General features: G+C 43.5%; 1 long non-coding RNA gene across 1 annotated transcript; it reads right to left on the reverse strand.

The window, feature by feature from the left end:
• Positions 1-14400: 14400 nt before the first annotated feature.
• On the reverse strand, positions 14401-18825 carry LOC125391948 (uncharacterized). The gene is made up of 3 exons (XR_007229330.3): positions 18656-18825; positions 18296-18406; positions 14401-15466 (listed from the first exon to the last, which is right to left on the reverse strand). It is a non-coding gene; the product is annotated as an uncharacterized LOC125391948 (long non-coding RNA).
• Positions 18826-21840: the final 3015 nt, after the last annotated feature.

The following is a 21840-nucleotide window of genomic DNA, read 5'->3' on the forward strand; positions in this document are numbered from 1 at the left end:
ATACAGCCATACAGCCCACATCAAAGCTGGAACCTGAGTGTTAACCCACTGGAAAAAGTCTTTACAGGCATGCCCAATTTAAACAATGTTGAGATGAAATTCACTAGATAATTCCCTTTGCTTAAAGTCAATGTCAAGTGTCCCTTATGAGTGTCAGACAGAAGAAGAATTGAGACATATAGGGGAGACCATGGGTGAACAGCGGAAGAAAATGAAGTGATTCAGCCATGAATCTTTGGCAACTCAGAGGCAGGAGAGTCCCCTTAGGGTCTTTGTCTCTGAATCCACATGCTAGAAATGACAACCTGCCACAGTGCTGGGAGGTAGGGCCCGGGGAGACAGGTAGGGCATGAGGACTGAACCCTGGAGAGGAGATGCTCTTCTGTTTCCCAGTCTGCTGAGGCTTCTGTGTTTGCTTCATTCTCAAACTAGTTTCTCCTGAGATCTTAGTCTCTGGAGGGATCCGTACACCTCTCCCTCTGGGTCCTTAAACCAAAAATCTAACACCATTCTTGACTAACCCTCCAACCACCCTGTTAACTTTAACACTCCAAATAAACCTTGAATTGTTTCCTTCAGCTCTACCACATGGCCTAGGCATCTTTGCTCACAATGATCTCAACATTCTGCTTCTAGGTCAAACCTCTTAAGCCCTGCTCGCTATGCTTCTGCTGAAGGCTGCTACTGACATGGATACTAGTGGATACTAGCGGATACATGGATACTAGTGGATACTAGTAGATACATGTGGATACATGAATACTAGTGGATACTAGTGGATACATGGATAGAGTGGATACATAAATACTAGTGGATACTAGTGAATACTAGTGGATACATGTGGATACATGGATACTAGTGGATACATGGATACTAGCGCCATTCCTTTCCAAAACCATTGTGGCTAACTCTCCTCTGCAATGCACCACTACCAAGCACCTGCACAGACCTTCCCACTGGTCTCAAAAACATGCAGGTCCTGGCCCAACCAGGGGTCTTTGTATATTTTTAAAATTATTTTTCTGTGTGGTTCTTTTCTGTGACCTCCTAGGTTAAATTCAGAGTCTCTCAGTATTAAAACACCACCTCCTCAAAGACAGCTCATTGTCTGACTCAGCCAATCATTGTCTCCATCCCTGATGCCTTGACTTCTAACCTTCCTACAGAGTTCCAGGCTTCCTCAGGGGTTCATATCCATGGAAGCTACAACATTTAGAAGAGAAAGTATCTATGAAAAGAGTGCCAGAGTCATCTATAAGTATTTACTCGATGTGGGATTCCCCTCTGTATGCTATGAATACCATTGGTAAATAAAGAAATTGTTTTGGCCTATAGTAAGGCCTAACTTAGCTAGGTAGGGAAAACTAAATTGAATGCTGGGAGAAGGAAGACAGAGTCAGGAGAAGACATGTAGCCCCGCCAGAGACAAACACTGGGGATGGAATTTTACCTGGTAAGCCACAGCCTCGTGGCAATACACAGATTAATGGGAATGGGTTAATTTAAGATGTGAGTTAACCAGAAATATACTTAAGCTATTGGTCAAATAGTATTGCAAATAATATGGTTTCTGTGTGATTATTTCAGGAGTCTGGATGGCCGGGACACAAACAAACGGACTCCTACTACATCTACCACATCAAGAAATGTTACATTGTTCCCTTTATGTTTGGGGCATTGTTGTATGCCTTTTAAATATTCTTTAATAAAATTTCTTTAGCATGGAAATACTAATCTCTCTACTGTGGAAAAGTAAGTAAATAAATAAATAATTCCGCATGGAAAAAAATTCCAAATGGTAGTCAAGAACTACTTTTTTCCGGGAATCTTTAAAAAAATATTCAGAATGAACATTTATACACAAAAGTAGAGTAGATATTCAGGAACTATGGGACACTACCTATCTTTTTAAAATCTGTTTGCTATCAATTGTGTTACCCAGGATACCTCAAGAGCAAGATACTGTAAGGTCTGCCCATTTCTAGCAGCAGAAACAGATTGCTGCTCCATAACCATATTTTGAATCTGTGAAAAGACGAAGTGAAGAATCCAGGACTTGTTTGTTGGGTGGCCTGGCTTGGTCTGGGCCACAGTCATCTCATGAAAGGACACCCAGAAAGATGAAACCGTATCCCTAAGTTCATATTCATCCCATGCTCTCATAATAATTTCTAACAGAATCAGAAACAAAAGGCAATTGTGAAGAATCTTTTTCTTCTCCCTTCTTCAGAGCCTGCAGGAGTAGTTTTCATTGCCTAGGTTGAGGTTTGGCTCGTGTGAATCCCATTGTTTGTGCTTCCATTGGGGGAGGCCATCTCCTTCCCTGGACCTCCTTGAAAATGACACTCACTAGCGGGTGTTTCTTACAGAATAAATTTTCTCTTAGGGAAAGTTCCAGATGACAGATCATAAATTTAGAAGGCTCTGGTCTCAGAAGGCATCCTGAGTGATGTCAGTAAAGTACAGAAGGGAAGTGTGGCTTTAAAACAATGATGGAGGGGGATGAGAGGGAAGACACTCTAAGTATGAGGGAGGCTGGTTTATTTACTAAAACACCAGGGTCTTTTGAGCAAGCCACATGCTCCTTTACATCAATAAAGAAGTTCTTCCTTACCTACCCACTCAAGCCGTGGAAAGGCTTACTCGGGGCTCACGGAGTACAATGGCAGTAGACTACCTATAGATAGGAAGCCCATAGATCTATCTATCCCAATCTCCTTTCTCTTTGTCTTCACACTTGCTCTAGAAATTGACATAGCTAATGTCCAGCCTGACCCATGGAACCCTTCTGTCTTGGATAAAGTAAATGCATTGAGGGCAAGAACAGATTGTTAAGGCCACCAGAACAGGGTTTAGGAAGAGGGGAGTCAGAGAGTTTGGGTAACTGGTAGAAACCTTGCTCCAGATGACATCTGTATCTATCAACTCATTATTGAAGGCCAAGAACTGATGTGACTTCCTTTGAATAGTAGTGGAGAGCACGGGAATAATGCAGTTCCTCTTATTTGGTAGCCTTCTTCCTGTTTGTTCTCGGGGCTCCACTCTCTACTCACATCCTATTTGAGATATTCAGGATAGTTCTTGACTTAGAGTAAACACTCAGAAATATTTGCTAAGCTGTTATTAATAGGTATACTTTACTCACCATCTCGCCTTGGCCTCAGACTCCCTTTCTAGGAATAAAATCACTCTTTTTTTAAGAGTCTTTTTATTTTGCATAGGCAATATATAGACTATAAAGAACACATTCTGAGACCACCTGTGGCCACAGACTGAAGGTGTCCCTTGGTCTCTCGGAAATGTATACCATAGTGATGGAATATCTTGAATCTCCCTATCCAGCTCTCAAAGATGAAGCTCAAACAGCTGAGTATACAATCCCTGGACCAGAGCCCAGTGAAGTCACTACCTTGGGGGCCTGGGACTGTCATCACTGTCCTCACAAGTCCATGCTTCTGGACTCTCTGAGTAGACTCCACACACCTGCAACATCTGGCTTGTGGTGGAGCACTTTGACCACAATAGACCGGAACCAAATTCAGCTTGTCACAGGACCCTCCCTGAGCCTCCCTGGAGTTCCAAGTCTTTTGACTCTAAAATGGGAGGAACCACAACTAGCTCCCAGCAGGTCAGATGACAAACTTGATACACATACACTCTGCCTGGTATGTTACCAGGATCCAGGCTCAGACACATAGGTCTGAGATGGTACAGAGACCATGTAGCTCTGACAAACATTAGGTGATCTAAAGACCACCCTAGGAGCAGCAAGGGGAATAAAAGTAGATTATCATTAATAAGCAAAGCAAATTATTAGTAATTATTTTTTAGTAGAATCACTGTATTTGAAACTCATAAAGTTATCAGCAATGGGATTCAAATTCAAATGTTTCTAATTCCGGTAGGCAAGCTATGCCACCCTGTCTGAAGCCTCCTTCAGCCCTTCCCATGAGCCCTTGTGTAACTACAGAAGTCAAGGGCACAGCGAGGAGATATTTTATTACCCATGTATTTATGTATGGGTTTTGGGGTTTTTAAACTGGCAATTAAAACCTTGTAAATTTGTATTATCAACAAAATAAATGTAGACGGGTTAGTTACTCATTGCTAATAAATTTGATCATTCATTTATAAAACGAATGTTCACCCAAGAATCACAGAGCACTCTATAAATATCGCTTCACTAAGCCGCAAACCACCTTGACGAGGAAGGCACACAGCACCCCTGAGGGGTTAAACAAACCCTCCTGGCTGGGGAGCGGGTGCCTGAATCCCAGCCCCCTTGTCTCCTCCCTAGTCGAGTTCAGCTTCAGCAACAGGGGCCAAGGCTTGGAAGCATGATATCCGTTTGGAAGCATTTCAAATCAGCCTGCCTGGAGGCCCAGTCCCCATAGCGCCCCAGGAACCTGTCTGCAGGAGCTTGGGAAACCATCTTTCTCTCCTTGTGAGGTGGCCGAGGCTGCCCCCCCTTCCTCTCTTCTGACCAGCAGCTCAGCTACTGCTGAAGAGCTGACTTCAGACCTGATTGGCCAGCAGTGAAGGGAAGGGAGGAGGAAAGACTGTATGGTCTGAGGTGCCATTTGTTTCCCAGGTGTCAGCTTCAGGCCTTTCCCTGCTTCCTTGCCCCCTCTCTTCCCTCTAGTAAATGGCATCCAGGAAAGCATTTTATCTTGAGTCCTGGTGCCTCTCAAGAGCAGAGAATTCATTGGTGGCTGTGGAGAGCACTGGCCTCCTGTCAGTATGAGGTGAGCTGGCTTTACTGTATCTAAGGGCATCTTGGGCTGTGAGGGTGTTCAGATAAGGTGAATGAGAAGCCCCTTCCAGGGGTGGTCACTGAAGTAGTGGTGGTGCTAAGCCCAAGATGAGTCTCAGATGGCAGCATCAGCTCAGTGTCTGACCCAGTCATGGCCTCTAGAAACAATAAAAGCAATAAAAGTAGAAGGGGCTTCCGTGACCCCACACATACACACCACAGCCTATGACGTGCACACGTACACCTGACAGCATCTATATACATGCCAACATGCATGTACCCATATACAACTTTGTACCCACATCCCAGCCATCACATCCACAGATGTACAAGTGCAAACACGCTCACACACTCAGATGCATCCATGTATCCTACCACTCATGGTCACAGTTACCCACATATCAGTGAGTACACTTTGTATGTAGGCTTCTCTGTGCATTGTCCAAAAGAAACCCATAGTACTTCTCAGCTTATGTTAAAACTTAGATAACAATAACTCGGGGAATAAAGGGTTTATTTCACTTATAGTTGTGTCTAATAGTTTATCATCAAAATCAGTGGGAGCAGAAACTCAAGCAGGGCAGGAACCTGGAGGCAAGAGCTGATGTGGAGATCATGGAGGGGTACTGCTTTCTGGCTTGTTCCCCTTGGATTGCTCAGCCTGCTTTCTTACAGAATCCAGGACTATCAGGCCAAAGCATAGTCCCACCCACAGTGGGCTGGGCCCTCCCGCATCAATTACTAATTAAGAAAATGCCGTACAGGTTTGCCTGCAGCCTGAGCCTGTGAAGACACTTTCTCAGTTGTGGCTCCCGTCTTTCTGATGACTCTAGCTTACATCAAGATGACATAAAACTAACCAGCACACTTGGCCATCCTACTAACCCGCAGTTATTAAGCCTGCCCTTGCTGGGAAGAAGAACTAAAATTTCCACTCCTATAAGTGCCAACAGAAAGGTGACTGCATCATCTCTAGCTAATGAACTAACGAGCAGCCACACACTAGCGACCCTAGCTTTGTCCAGATTCCAGGAACATCCATGTGTATCTGTTTGCCACAGGCCTGTGGAGTGTAAATTAAAAGTGTATCATCTTTTACTCTTGGTTATGTACCGGCTTCCCTTAAACTGATGGCTACATCTGTTTTCTATCCTGTTCAGCGTCAGAAAGGGCAGGACTCCTCTACCCTTACACACTTACTGCATTCCCAGTGAAGGAGAGAGTATAATGCTGCCTTGAGGTGAGCTGCTCCATTCTGCACACTGCACATGGTTGATCAACATGGAATCACAGAATTTCTTACAGAGAATCAAAAACACAAAACGTACAGAATGTTCAGCTTTCTAAGATATTTACGAAGATGAAGGGACCTGTAAGTTCTTAGTATCTTTCTAAAATAGAACTTCTGGTCTTGTATAGTCTTAGAGCTGCCTCATCTCTGCAGAAAGCAACAATGCAGTCAGAGTCTTAGCTACCTGCTGCAGGAGGGTTCTTTCCCTGGAGGACGTGTATCTACTGTAAGAAATGCCACATCCTGTATTATGGATCTAAATATGGTCATTCTCCCTTTTCCTGATCCCTTTGTCTTCCTCATGCTGTGGATTGAGCCCAGTGCCTCGCTCATTTTAAGCAAACCCTCTACCACTGAGTTATCTCCCACTTCTACACCTCATTTTAATTTAATCGAACCCCTGATATAATCTGACTGAAAGAATAAAGATTGCAATAGCATCATTTTCATACGGTAAGTATCTGGCCATTTCTTGGTATTTTTCCTTTGATCTTCAAAAAAGTATAAAGTTGTCCAGAAGATATTCGCTGCTACTATTAGTTAAGAATGATTTAAAACTCATTGTCTTCTCTGTATGAATCAATGAATGCTGGGAGTTGAGGGTGGCTGGTCAATATTTTCTGCGCATGCCTTTCTGCCTGTGAAATTACGCCCCAAGGCCCCTTCCATCTAGAGAATCCATCTACACACCTGAAACTCTCATTTGAAGGCATCTTCAAAAGTTCTCAGTCTTACTGTCCCTCCTTGTTGCCTCCCTTGCTATCACTGATATCCCACAGAGGCCGTCTCTTCGAGTCCTGCACATATTCCCATCGGGCATGGGAAATTCCAGGTTCTCTTTAATTTGGTTTTCAAATACAGGGCATCTTGGTAAGTCAGACTCACAGTCTTTTAAAAATAACTTTTAAAAATAACACATGTCACGAGTTTCCCCAAAATGAACAATCCAAGAGTGGAATGTTTAGTATGTTCCTAATTACACCACTATCACCATAATCTAATTCTAGAACAATTCCATAGTGAAACCTCAATACTGAACACACATTACCACTCTCTCCATCTCACCCACTTCTAAACCTTATGCAACCAGTTTCTAAGGTCCATCTCTACAGGCTTTATTCTGGACATTTCTTATGAACAGAATGACATAATAAACTTCTTTCTGAGTCTGGCTTTTTTTTACATTGTGTTGTTTGTCAGGTTCATTAGTTCCATGATATGGATCAGCTCTTCATTCCTATTTACCTATTTTATGGATTAGCATCTGTTGCCTATGCATTTATCCATTGGCATGCCTTTGACTTGTGTGCACATTTCGGCTGTCCTCACCTCTGTGAGCATTTGTACATGTCTGCATGTTTCTGGGCCACATAGTGATTGTGTTTGCTTGAAATTTGGAAGCCATCAAGCCATTTCCAAAGCAGCTCCACCATTTTCCTATTCTCAGCAAGCAGCAAGGCAATCATGTTTCAATCTGACACATACCCACAATGCTTATCACGGTCTGCTTTTTCATGACCAGGGTTTTAAGAAAAGACATATTTATTTTATACATGTGTCTATGGAGTGTGCATAGGTGTGCTGGTGATCGCTAAGGCTGGAAGCGGTGGATTCCCCTTAAGTTGGAATCACAGGTGATTGTGAGTCACGCAACATGGTGCTGGGATCGGAACTTGGCTCTTCTGCGATAACAGCACATACTCTTATAACTGCTGAGCCATTTCTTCAGCCTCAATAGTCAGGTTTGAATTCTTAGTCTAAGCCTTTGTTTCAGGAAAGAAACGTGAGATGAGGAAGGGTGTTCAGCAAACTTTAAAGTGCTTTCTTCCCTCTCTGGACCTACATGGACCCTGACTGCTGGTTCACAGGACCAGGAGGCTTGGGATTTCCCTCTCTGGTCTGGGCTGAGCAAACTCCACCACTTTTCTGCATTGCTATCCGACTCTTGGGGGACACAAAGGGAAAACCAAAATGCCGTTTCCATTATGCATCCCAATTAAATGGGACAAGATCTATGAACCCAGTTAGCAGCTCCTGTGGACTACAAAGGGCAATTGAGAGTTCTCCTGCACACCTACAGCTCTGAGTGTGCCACCAAACGGAAAGGATGTCTTGCTTGAGTACAGTTACGTACACACACACACGTCAACCATGTGAAGTGTGTAACTCAAATCATATGTGTCTTCTTTTATCTCCTTGATGAGTTGGTCTTCAAGGAAGTCATGAGAAGTTTTCCTGTTACCACTCAATAACTCATCCTTCTGTTCACATTTCTGTGGTAACTTCTCAGCAGCATCTGAGACAACTCAGTTCTCCAAAGTGTTCTTGTCTCTTCCCAAGATCCATAATGCCTCATGGCAATTTCTCAAAATTCCAAGAGCAAATGATGTGGGTGTGTCTCGAATGAGCTGAGTCAAAAACATGACTGGACACACTTGTGTCTTTCTAAACCATCAAAATGTGTTGAATAAACCATATGGTCAGCAGATTCATCAGTTTCATTGGCTTGAATTTATCAAGCACTCTTGGGTATCTGTGGCCACTGACAAACACAGGTTCTTTGATACCAGTCTTAATAACTAATATAAACCCTCAAATTACATGTGATACTTCACTCAATAATATGTAGGTTACAGAACGACTAAGAAAGAGTTCTATTGAAGCTACAGGCAGACAGCAGGCCAAGACCTAAGCAGTGTCTCTGCAAGGGTACTAGATGGGAGTTCATCCTTGTCAACTGTAGGTCTAGATAGCAGTGAAGTGGGCTATGTCTTGGGCTGGAGAAACTGAACTGGAAGCCTTGGGGCAGAGATCTTTCACTGTGACCCATTTTCTGGACAAGGTTTATGACAAACACTCAGAGGATGGGTCATTGTGCTCACCACATCTCAATATTTGAATGCTCCTTTTTGTCTAGTCCCAGGCGAGAGGGTCCTATCTACTGTGAATGACAGAGATGAGCCTAGTGGTTTGGGTAAGATTTAAATTAACCTCTGTGTCCACATGCTCCTGTCCTCACCTGACAAGCTCCTATGTGAGAATATTTTATCTGAGTGAATAGAATGCTTACCATTCTGTACCTCCTGGTTTATAAGAAGCAGGCAGCAATGATTTTACTGGCACAAACAAGACACAGCCTATGCTGTCTCTTCAATCTCAGTCTGGAGACTACTATTCTATATAGTAGAAGTAACTTCAAGCAGAGCATGGCCAGATTCCCAGAAGAACTGAGGACTTGGGAGCTACAGACCTTCTGTGAGTTGAAACTTCAGAGATGAACAGACATAAATCTAAATCTCAGCACCATTGCTTCCCAGTTCATGAACTTGGAGAGGGGATTGAACCACAAGCCTCAGCGGTCCTATCCACAAACAGAAAGGCTCAATTCAGCTACCTCCCTGGTAGGTTTCAGGGCTTCAATGAGTCCAGGCATGCCAGGGAGGAGGAGCTGGGATCAACAGCCTGGACAGTCAGTTATTCTGGATCCCAGTAGACAACCCCAGCACCAGCCCTGTGGGTCTCCCTCACGTCTTCTTAATCTCTGGGGAGCAGGTGTATTGACTCTCTAAACCCTCACAGCATGTTCCCCAGAAGTCACTGGAGGCTGGTAGCTCTCCAAATATGCCTCCACCATGAGCATCTGGGCTCACAGTCTGATGACAAAGTATGTCACAAAACAAAGAGACATGTCACAATAGGGTCCATTTGTCCCACATCCTTTTCAGTGGCCTCCCACCCAGAAGTGCCCCACAGCACCTCACTCTGGGTGGCTACTGTGGTTCTTTTATGTCTGGAAAGAAGGGTGTTCGATAGGATCCAGCTGCTAGATCCCTGCAGCCCTGCTCTGGCAGCTTCTCGGTCTGTGACAACACAGCCTTTACTGCTGTCCTTGTCCCAGTACCAGTTAGAAATACCTGTGGTGCCTCTAGGACAGCAGGCCAATTAGACCTTAGGAACTTGCACAGCGAATCTATGCTGTTGGCACTCGTTTATGAACAGCATGTGACAGTTTGGAAAATCATCACTGGTTTATTGGTGTCCCACCGTCTTGGTTTTTTGAACGGTTCTGTTTGTTTGTTTTTTTTTTTAAAAAAAAAACAGCATAGTACACAGATAGGTTCTTCTATTTAAATAAAAGCAAATACCAAAGTAATAATCAAGAAGAATCAGAGATGCCTATTATTGCCACACCTCAACTCTGAGCCCATGCGCCCTTCCTTCTAGGCAAGCTTTTCCTAAGCTTTCTCTTTTGTGTTTAAATGCATATGTGATTAAGAATGGATAATTCTTAATTAAAAAAATTTTCACACAAATGGTTTTAAAATGTGTCTGTTGCTGCTAAACCATTTGTTTGCTGAATCCGCTTATCAGGATCCCATCCAAGGCCAGGCACATGCACGGGCAATGCTCCTTAGCCGTCGGCATGCTTGCCGGGCTGGGGAGCAACCATCATTCATGTGACCTCGCTCCTTTGATGGACATTCAGTTCGTCTGGAGGTAAATTCTAAAATGGCCATTAATGATTCCACCTCCTGGCATTTGTGTTCTGTGTCCCCCTCCATGTGGGCTAGCTTAGGGACTCACTTCTAATCATTCAAATAAAGCAAAAGAATAAATCCCCATTTCTGAGCTAGTAATGGAGTTCAGTGAGCATTTACCTAGCATGGGCTTAGGCCCTGGATCCTATCATGATGAAAGAAAAGAAAGGGCTGGCAAGATGGCTCAGTAGATAAAGGTGCTTGCCACCAAGGCTGACAACCTGAGTTTGTTCCCTGGAGCCCCCAGAGAGGAAAAAAAGAACCAGTTCCCACAAGTTATCTTCTGGGCTCCACACATCCATGCAGGTACATAATACATACATACATACATACATACATACATACATAGAATAAAAGAAAGGATAAAAGGAGGAAGAAAACTCCTAATGGAAAGCTAGAGACAACCTATATCTGACAGTTGACAATAACCATAGGCTGCCTACAACCCTGTAAGCTTGGGAGTGCGTCCTCCACTATCCCTGTCTCAGGCAAGTCCCCAGCCAGTACAACACGGCCACTTATGAGAAGAAAAGCTATGCCTGGATTCCCAACTGCAAAAATTGAGAATCAGAAATTGAGTTCTTTTAGGCTGTTAAACATGTATAAATTTTATATGTAAATTTCAGGGCACTGAGACAGATGGTTATTACTTTGGACCAGAGCACTAGGACAAGATTGCTTGTGCAAGATTGCTGGTGCTGTGTTCTAGAATCCATTCCGAGACCCGAGACTGCCATGTATGCAGCACAGCGGGATTTACCAATGGCACTCTAGGAGTCTTCAACACGCTAATCATGCAGTAGAGTATGATGGATCCTGCTTCTATCTTGGAGCAAAGGAAATTAATATTTTAAATAATATCAGAAGAAGAAAAACCAACAACACCCTGAATTGGCTAAATTTGCCAATTAAATTACCCTAGTTTTAAATTTGCCAATTCAATTGCCCTAGTTTTAAAAAATTAATTCATTGGCCATTTTCCCCTCTTCGTGTGAGGCTTTCTTCTTTCTGTTCTTCGTTTTAATGTCTTCTCAAGTCAAAGACTAGAGGGATGGATGAATGAATGTTACTCCTGGGGCATTGGACAGCATCTGCCCCCTTGCTGATGACAGCATTGATCACCCAAGTATCACCTAATTTCTCAACCGTGAAGTCCACTCCTTTCACACTTATGATTATTCTTTGAAATACGTCAATCATCCCGCTACTCATTAGAATACCCTCCTGTATTTAGTAACAGGGAATATCTAAGCTTTCTTGTGGGGACGATACTTCCTAGATGCTCTCTAGTCTGTGTCATCTTTCTGTAGGTAAAACCTCTTCTTTCCCTCATCTATTTATTAACTATATGGACTTGGATTTTTGGTTTTCAAGATGGTTCATAATCCATCTCTGTCCTTCATTTATAGTGGTGCCCAATTTTTCTCATTTTAGACAGTTGAGTCTCTCCAAGTTGACCATTATCTCCTTATCTCTGCCTTTATCTCTCTTCTTCCCTTTCTGTTTCACTCCTTTCCTTTATTGCTTATTTACTTTCTGGAACAACGACAAAAGTATTCTGGGATGGGATGTTGTGGGATATTTGATCGCACTGTGAAACCAGAGACTGTTAATAAAATCAACCTTGGATCTGGGGGCACAGTCAGGAACTACTTGACAGGAATTAGCCTTAGAGTGCAGAGCAGTCAGGAAGATGGATAGAGAGATGCATGGGAAGGATTAGGGAGGGACATGGAGTTTAACAGGGTTTTGTTCGTTTGTTTTTGTCTTGTTTTGGGAGGGCTGGAGAGATGCTCTCTTGTTGGGTCTCCGGCAGAAAAGGAAAGTCAGCTGGTTGCTTCTGGGCCTCGCCGATCTAGCAGTTTTCACCAAAAATCTGACTGCCATCTTTATTGGTAAATAGAACAACAGAAACTCAGATTTGGTGGCAGTGGCAGAACTGGTAATAGCAGGACCAAAATTCCCACCAGTTAATGGCCAGAGTGTTGGGGCACTGACTGTGAACTGCAAACAGTAGTTAGTATCAGCAGATTCAGAAGGGCTGGGGAGATGGTTCAGTTAGTAAAGTTCTTGCTGAGCAAACGCAGACCTAATCTTCCATCCCCTGTCCCAGTACCTTGTAAAAAGCTGAGTGCAGCAGGGTATGGCTGGGAGGGAGGTGAAGACAGAGGAGCATCCCTGGGGCTCCTTGGCCCCAGTCTAGCAGAACCAGGGACCTCAGGTTCAGGAAAAGGCCCTTCTCTCAAAACTTAAGGTGGAGAAACTATTGAGGAAGACACTCATTCACATACATGTGCATCCACATACACATATACTATCACACAGGAACATATACATACATACACACTCGACATATTCCAGGGCCAGCTAACATTCACATTCTTCCCATTTTCTTAGGGATGTTGGGTCTCTTTAGTAGGCAAAGGTATTTGAGACCAAGATCTTGGGTCAGATATGTTCGTTAAAATGGATCATTATAAGTGTGTGTTAGGTGAGTAGTTATCACAACAAAACACAGTCTTTCCTTCACCTCTGAAGTCCCATTATTGAATTTGGGTGAGCTTGTCCCCTGCGCCTGACACACATTGTCTTAGTTAAGGTTTCTATTGCTGTGAAGACACCATGACCATGGCAACTCTTATAAGGAAAACATTTCATTGGGGCTGGCTTACAGTTTCAGGTTTAGTTCATTATCATCACGGTGGACACGGTGACATGAGACAGACATGGTGCTGGAGAAGAAGCTGGGAGTCCTACACCTTGACCCACAGGCAACAGGAAGTAAACTCTCTCATTGGGCATGGCTTGAGCATATATGAGATCTCAAAGTCCACCTCCATGGTGAGATACTTTCTCCAGCAGGGCCACGTGCGCCACTCTCTCTGGGTAAAGCATTCAAACATATGAGTCTGGGGCTCATACCTGTTCAAAGCTCACACACACACACACTGCAAGACGCTGGGCTTGCTTCACGTTAGAACTTTGTGTAGTTTTCTCGGCCAAGGCTCATGGTTTCATCTCCTCTTTATTTTTCACTGATAGAGTATAAGTGCTCACTCAGATAACGACAGCTGCATATTCTGGAGAGAATTAATCAGGCTCCCTTGGACCATTGATTTCCCATCCTCACCTTCACATGATGCTTATTAGTTTAAATGACTTAAGCATCTTTCGGCTCCCTGCACTTCAGGACACCTGCGTGGCCCACCCTTTGGAGCTCTGCCCTAGAGACTTCCCCATCTCCTGGCTTCTCCCTCTATAGAGGGCCATTATAACATTCTCCTCAATATCACCAAAGTCCTCAGAAGAAAGTGCAAGGTTGCCAGAGTCTGCACTCGGTGGCTCTTGCTTGCCTCTCTACCTGGCTTTTAAAAAGTCCTTCTGGGCCTGGCAGCCTCCTGATCACACCACAGTGTTCCCCCAGCTTGGTGTTAGGGGCACACATCATTCTCACCCACTGGCCTGTTCTTGGAAAGCTTTCCTCTCACCCGGTGTTCGAGGATAACCTCAAAGCCTCCAACAACTTCCAGGATGAATTCTAAACTGCTGTGAAGCACTTTTTGAGCTCCTCTGTGCTGAGATTTTGGGTGTGCTGTAACAAATAAAACTCGTCTGAAGATCAGAGTGTGGAGCGAGCCACTGGTCAGCCATAGAGGCCAAGCAGTGGTGGCGCACACTTTTAATCCCAGCACTCAGGAAACAGAGGTAGAGGGATCTTTGTTCATTCAAGGCCTATGTGAAACTGATCCACTCTAAAAGAGAAACAGAGCCAAGCAATGGTGACTGACATCTTTAATTCCAGCACCAGGGTGATAGAGATCGGAAGAGATATGACTGGGCAGAGAGAGAAATGAATATAATACAGGAAGAGATAGGAGCTCATTGCATTCTGTCTGAAGATTCATGGAGGCAGGATTGCCTATTCAGTCTGAGGATTTGATAGAGGTAAGAACAGGTGGCTGGCTTCTCTGTGTCTCTTATCTTTCAGCATTAAACCTTAAATCTGACTCAGGGTTTTTATTCTTAAAACCAATTGGAATTCACTCCGTGTCACTTTTTCTGGTAGTATTTATCATAACTTTGACCTCCTTGGTATTTTGTGATATTTGAATCTTGGTCTCCATGATTAGAATTGGCTCTTGTAACCACAGGTGTGGCATGTCTAGTAAGATGGAACTCAGCGGCCAGCAACTCAAGGTGTAAATGCCCACATTGAGTAGGTGTCAGAGAGACATATAGTGGTGCATGGCCTGACCATAGTATAGCACAGCACATAGTAAAAGTCCTGCGCCAAGACGTCTATGGATGTCTCAAGCGAAAAATGAAATTGAGCATGTTTCTTCATATACGTACCTACCCCAAAACAGCTCAGTGTAGAAACCAGTAGAACAATGGCAGTAAGGAAGTAGTCCAATAGCACCAGACTACTTTGCCAAAGGCTATGTGACTGTATGGTCTCTCTCAATGTTATTTTGCACATCACGTTTATGAATCCAGCAACCTTAGCATATACCTTTTTCTCTAAGTGGAGAACATTCACCTTTGTCTTTTAATGACTCTCTTTGATGCTTCTCATTGGCACATCAGAACTGCCAGTATCATTCTGTTACTGTCTGATCATTAGATATCAACACATTCCTGAAAGACTGTGATGGTCAATGCTGCAATCAGGATGGCAGCCGCGCGACTAACAGGCAGTGAGCATATCCTTCCTGTGTGTATACTCTGGACAAAGGGTCGGGTCACATCCCTGGTAGAAGTTTCATTGTGCTCTCAGTATAATACACTATCTCAAAATTTGTAGACTGCTTACTTCTGGAAGTTTTCATTTGATGTTTTCAGACTGCAGGTGATTGTGGGTAATTGAAAGCAAGCGAAGAGAAGCTGCGGAGAGAGAGAGGTGACCGTAAGGGAGGAAGTTGCTCTCTCTGTTCCTCAATTTACCATTTCCTATTGTGAGGTTTTCTTTATATGCCTGAATTTTCTACCACTCACAAAAAAGTATCTCAAAGATGAAGACCAAGTCAAACTTGTGTCTCTCCTACATCTAGTACAGCATCTGCATCTTACTACGGGATCACTGGTCCAGAGCATCACTATTAGGCTATGTTAGCTGACCAGTGAGTCACAAGTTCCACCTGTCTACAACACTTACCGCTGAGACCGCAGCTCGAAAGCAACACAATCAGAATTTGGTTTTCATATGAATTCTCGGGATAGAATTCTGGTGTCTATGCTTGCAAGGCAAACACTTATTCCCTGAGCCTGTCTTCCAAAGGTTTTTCAAAGCTAATTGTTAGCTGTGGGCTAGAAAAAGCATTTTCTTCCGCTGTTTTCCACCAGTCGTTCAAGACACAACTCTTCATTCTCAGTCACTTAATCAAAGCGCAATTAGATTGCGCAGTAATCTGAAATTTTCCCCAGTTAGATTGCTTTCTTAAAGATGTCTTCAAAGACCAAGTCAAGCACTTTCTCAGAACTTCAATAACCATGAAAACAAAACTGTTGCTTCTTTGGATTCTTAGAAAAATCTGACCAAAGTCACGCTTTCTAGCATGAATAATAAAAACCCAGGGACAGATATAGTGGCCAAAGCTGATGATCAGAGAAGCGGAGTGGTCAGTCATTAGAGTGACTTTTTACCTCTACCAACGCTCAGACCCAAGGGGGATCTTCAGACTGCCTAGACTGCACTGTGTCTCCATCAAACCTCAGACAGCACACTCCACTGAGTTCCTGTCTCTTCCTCTTTATATTCCTTTCTCTACCCAGCCATATCACTCCTGTCTCCACCTCCCTGGTGCTGGGATTAAAGGTGTGTGACTCCCCAAAATGGAAATTAATGGTGTGAGCCATCACCACCTGGATCTGTTTCTGGAATGATCTTGTTTAATCAAGGGTGGCCTTGAACTCACACAGATCCGTCAGCCTCTGTCTCTCAGTCCTAGGATTAAAGGTGAGTGCCATCAGTCCCTGGCCTCTAGTGGCTTGGCTTTGCACTCTGATCTTCAGGAAAACTTTATTAAAATACAAATAAAATACCAGTACAACCCTTGGCCAACATAACCTATCATTGGCATTGGGGCCACTAAGTCAGTCTGATCAGTAAGCGCTGTGGCAAGCAGAGCTGCTGAGTTCCTTGTATTCCGGTGGAGTCGCCTTACGTATAAAGGGGCGGTGCTCTTTAAGGAGCCAGGGACCCACAGGGTGCTTTCCACTGGTTATTTTCTCCCAAGGGAGATTCCCATGGCTCTGAATGAGAAAAATCAAAGACGCCAGTCATCTGTCTATAATTCAGCTTTCAGTTAGGACATCTTTGGCATTATTTCCCATTTCAGTTTTATTGGTGTGAATCTTATCTGGGAAACTGAGTCAGGCTTTCAACCCCTTACATCCCAGAACAGAATCCTTTTTCTTCAAAAGCAAATGTGGCGGTGCCCAGGGCTTTCTCTGAACGCCTCCCTGAAGCCAAACGACCTTTCCTTTAGAGCCAGAATTCAGCATTTGCACTTGTCTCTGACACTGAGTGAAAAGAAAATGATCCAGCCTTCCTACTGGCTATTCTCTGATTGCCTTAATTCATGGGAAGCCAAGGAGGAAAAATTGGTAGGTTCAACACTGTTGGACAGGGGTAAACAGAATCATATCACATTAACTGTAATTTATAGCATTTCAACACATTGCTGCCTGTGCCAACGCCAGCAACAATCCGCCACCATTGGAAAAGGGGGAGAACAGGGCAAGCTGGGGGCTCGAGGAGAGAACCCAAACTTCTACTTTCCAAGCCAGAGTTTGAAAGCTGGAGCCCCATCAACACTTTCTTGAATGTTTTGCTCATTCATACTGTAAAAATAAATATCACAAAATATTTTCTGGGCTCGGCTTAGTATGTTGCTAAAACCAGAGCCAGCCAGCTTCCAAACAGACTCACTGAGGCTCGCTTCACAAGCACGGACGTTTTCAGGCTGGCAGGCAGCCACCAGAGGGGTTATTGAAATTCAATTCAAAATGATGGACTCTGCATGAAAATGCCCATTTATGAACACTCCAAAGGGCCTGGCGTTTTACGGAAAGATGACAGCAATGACAGCTCCTAGGTCTATCCAGGGTTGCCTGGAGATGATTATCCCCTCTAAGCACACTCTGAGAGCTTTGCTGGAGCGTCTTCTAAAGACTCAGACTGTTTGAATGTGGACAGAAACTCCTTCACGGATGAGGCTGCTTATTACAGGCCGAGGAAACAAATACACACAAGGCTGCTGGGAGCCGTGGAATTTGGAGCTAAAATACCCATAGCGGGGTCTACATCATGGACCCCAACCAACAGACTAAGATCAGAGTCTGGGCTGGATACCGCTTCCTAGCTTGGGGTTACCTTCCCACACCCAAGGGCAGGACACTGGGAAATTATGTTCTCCCTGGAGAATCCCCACAAACACTGATATATAATATTTTCCTCATATACGGCCTCAGCACAACTTTTATGACTAAAATTATACTTCCATGATGAATATGTAAATCACAGCTCCAAAAGCATTGCTCTTCCTTCAAAGCTATCTTTACTCTCATGACAATGAATTGATACCGACGAGGGCAGGAAGTTGATCACATTCATTGCTGCCTTTCCCACGATTGAATGAATACCTTCTGAAGCAACTGGAGGTCAAAATACACATGTTCAATTATTTTTGAGTCCTTCTAGAAAATGCTTACCATTGACTCTGTTCTTGAGGCAAACAGTGCCAGAAGGTTGTCAAAAGGAAATCGAGGGCCAGAGGACCGCTGAGAACTTAAGTCCATCCCGCACTGTGGTCACCTTGGACTCTGGGAGAAGAACACCATTATATGATTTCAGAGCTGGTGACTGTTTCTCTATGTCTCAGGGCCGCTTACATTAGATACCATCAGGGATGGAAGTGACATTTGTGGATTATTGACTTCACCCATCATGACGCTGCTTAGGATGTATGCTTTGGATCCTAGTCAAAGAAGAGGGCCTGGTTCTCAGTATTGACCAAGCTAGCTACAGATTAATAACCATAGAATAAAAGTATTTCAGGAAGTGATTTTTACCATATATAATGTTCCAAAAGCAAGGATGTCCAACTGCTACTTCCACATGGGAGCCAAAGTATCCTTGGATCTGGAGGTGAAGGCACCCATCACTCATTTGATGAACAGCCAGTGCCAGGAACTCGTCTGCACTCTGGTGAATAAAATCAAGTCCTTCTTCCTATCGAGATTACTTCATTTCTCTACAATAAGATGGTATCTATTTAAAATAAAAGTCAATCGGTGATAACTAGGGAAGAAAATCAAATGAGGTGAAGATTTAGAGGAAAGTCGCCAAGGAGAGGATCTTCTGGGAGGCTTCTGTGGGGACGAATATTTGAACAAAGGCTCAAGTAAGTGAGAGCTTAGCCTGTGCTAATGGGGCCATCAGCATCTGACAAGGCCCTGAAGAATGTTCTGGTTTGAAACTGCATCACACAATGACATAAAAACCAGCAGACAAGAGCAATTTCTTGCACAACAATACTTGAATGCTGAAAATTGGAAACATGTTGTCTCTCCAACCAGGCTGGCAAACACTTAGTGAGGGACACGGAAAAAGAGGAAGCATGGGACTTGGAAGTAGGGCACAGCCTGACGAGTCTATGTGAAACTGAATAAGCTTGCATTTTCAAGAGCTCTTTCCCTTTCCTGGTGTGCTTTAGCCCAGTAGGGCTGCTGTAACAGAAACAGCATAGGGGGAAACCAGTTAGAGACAGCAGCAGAAAGGCGTTTCTCAAAATCCTGGCAGTTGGGAAGGCTAGGATCAAGCAAAGCTTTTGTAGATTTTGGTTTCTGAAGGAGCTATTTTTAGGCTCACAGACTGCCCAGGAGAGAGACATCCATGCAATCTCTTTCATGGCCTTTTCATGAGGAATAACTAACCACTGCCCTGACCCCCACCTGTAAAATTCCATTGCAACGGGAACTGAACTGGGTTTCGGCCTGATTAGGGGTGGGCCATGAACATCAGTTTACGGAAACTCCCAGATATTATTTGTCGGGCTATGCTCCATGACCAGCATGAGAAGAGCAACTGTACAGATTTGAGCAGAGAGAGGTTAACTTTGGAGTCAGATATGATATTCATAAATCTTGATTCTGCAGCGCTCACACCATTTATCTGCAGCGCTCACACCGTTCATCTGCAGCGCCTGTGTGTTACCTTTCACACCTGGAGAGGGAAATGGCCGTATCTAGTTCTGTGATTGTGCTGAGAATCACTGCACAAGTCCCTCTTGAGCCCAGCCTAGCAGTGATGGGATGCAGTAGCATAGACAATTTGAGATTAGAAATCAGAAAGAAACACATCATTTACTGGAAACACTCAACCCTAAGGCTGCTTCTCCTCCATCTTCCTCAGAATAGCTTGTTCTATATCCCAGCCCCCCAGTGCCAGCGCCCGCTGTGCAGCTAGCTCAGACCACTCATATTTGTTAAATCTCTTTCTAATAGTACATATTAAATAAATGGCTATTTCAAAAATGAGTACTCTGGATGTGTGGCTTGAGTTTTGGTACAGAAAGCCAACTCAAACTAATTGGGAGCAACTCTAGCCTGAATTAGTCATGTTATTACGCACAAAATATTTGAAGAAGTCTAGGCTTCTCTGTGTAAGCATTAGAACAAAGTTACCTACAGGAAGAGATTCATTGGTAGCTCCAAATGGATGTGAAATAACTATTTTTTAAAAATCTGAACATTTCTTCGCCACGGATCAATCTGTGTATACATCCACTCAACCATAGAAATTGACGGAGTTCCTGGCACTCACTGTTGTGTTTGGGATTCAACCAAAACCCATCATCACACTGAGTGATCAGATGGAGTACACATTCTAGTTCAGAAGATGATCTGCTCTCTCATGGTGAATTTATTTCTTGCAGATGTGACATGACCATCTCCCTAATGATGCAGGACTCTGTGGTTTCCAAAAGAGGACTTTGTCCCTCAGTCGTGGCAATGACACAAACAGAAGAATACAATGACATCAAGGTCAGTTGTCATGGTGATAAGTCTGTTATCCTTACCTTCTAGAAGGAGGGAGATTCCAGTCACCATTTCCTCCTGCCTCCCTGCAGGGAATCCTGTGTCTATTGTACATACATAGTCTTGAAGAGTGCAAGAGTCTATATAGGACAGGGAAAGGTGCAAAGGGATTGGGATGACTTGGTGGCTCAGCTTTTTGTACATCATCTTCCATGATGAGAGAGGGGGGCACTGTTACTGATGTTGCCTTCAAGTCAGCCAAAGTTCTTATACCCCCAATAAACCCATTGCTTTCTCGTGTTAGACTTTGGTGGTATCCTTTGTCTGTCAGCATTTCATGTAAACACCTATGTATTCATAGGAAGAAAAGTCATACAACAACACAAATAAACAAATTAATTCAGAAATAATTTGAGGTACTGGTAAATACTATTGTTACCAAGATCTCCCTTGGGCCTTCTCTGGCTGCTCAGTTCTCTGCTGAATGAATTCAGATGAGATATATAGAGTATAAATTAGAAAACAGACTAATAAGGGCACTGTTCTAACCTATTTGAGTAAATATGCTTTGTATTATTTTCTAGTGTTTCTGGATTTTAGAGGAATGAATGTGATTGATGACTCATTTAGATTAACTCATAAGGGAAAAGATAATAATATTTCTCTGTTCTTTACTAGAGAACCTCTGCTACATGATACAGGGCAAGAAGAATGATCCAGATCCATTGAGAATTAAAGAAAGAAAATAATTCTTTTAAATCTATAAAAATAAAGCCATGCTTAGGCCTGGAGGTTAAGAACACCAGCTGTTCTTCCAGAGTTCAATTCCCAGCAACCACATGGTGGCTTACAACCATCTACAATGAGATCTGGTGCTCCCTTCTGGCCTGCAGACACATATTCAGGCAGAACACTATATACAAAAATAAATAAAAATAAAGGCAAGCTTGGGCTGGGGAAAAAAACTCAGTGAATAAAAGTGCTTGTTATACAAGCATAAACTGGAGTTCTAATCCCTAGAACCCACATAGCCAAACAGGCATGATGGTCACCTAAATTTCCAGAGCTTGAGAGGCAGAGGCTGCTCCCCAAGGCAAAGAAGATATCCAGAATAGCCAGAACTGGTGAGATCCAGGATCCAGAAGAGATCCTGGCTCTATAAATAAAGTAGAGGTCCCTAATACAAGTTCAGGCTTACACACACATGTGTACACATG

Source organism: Myodes glareolus, chromosome 5 (genome assembly GCF_982192425.1).
Source record: "Myodes glareolus chromosome 5, mMyoGla1.1, whole genome shotgun sequence".
NCBI lineage: Eukaryota > Metazoa > Chordata > Mammalia > Rodentia > Cricetidae > Myodes > Myodes glareolus.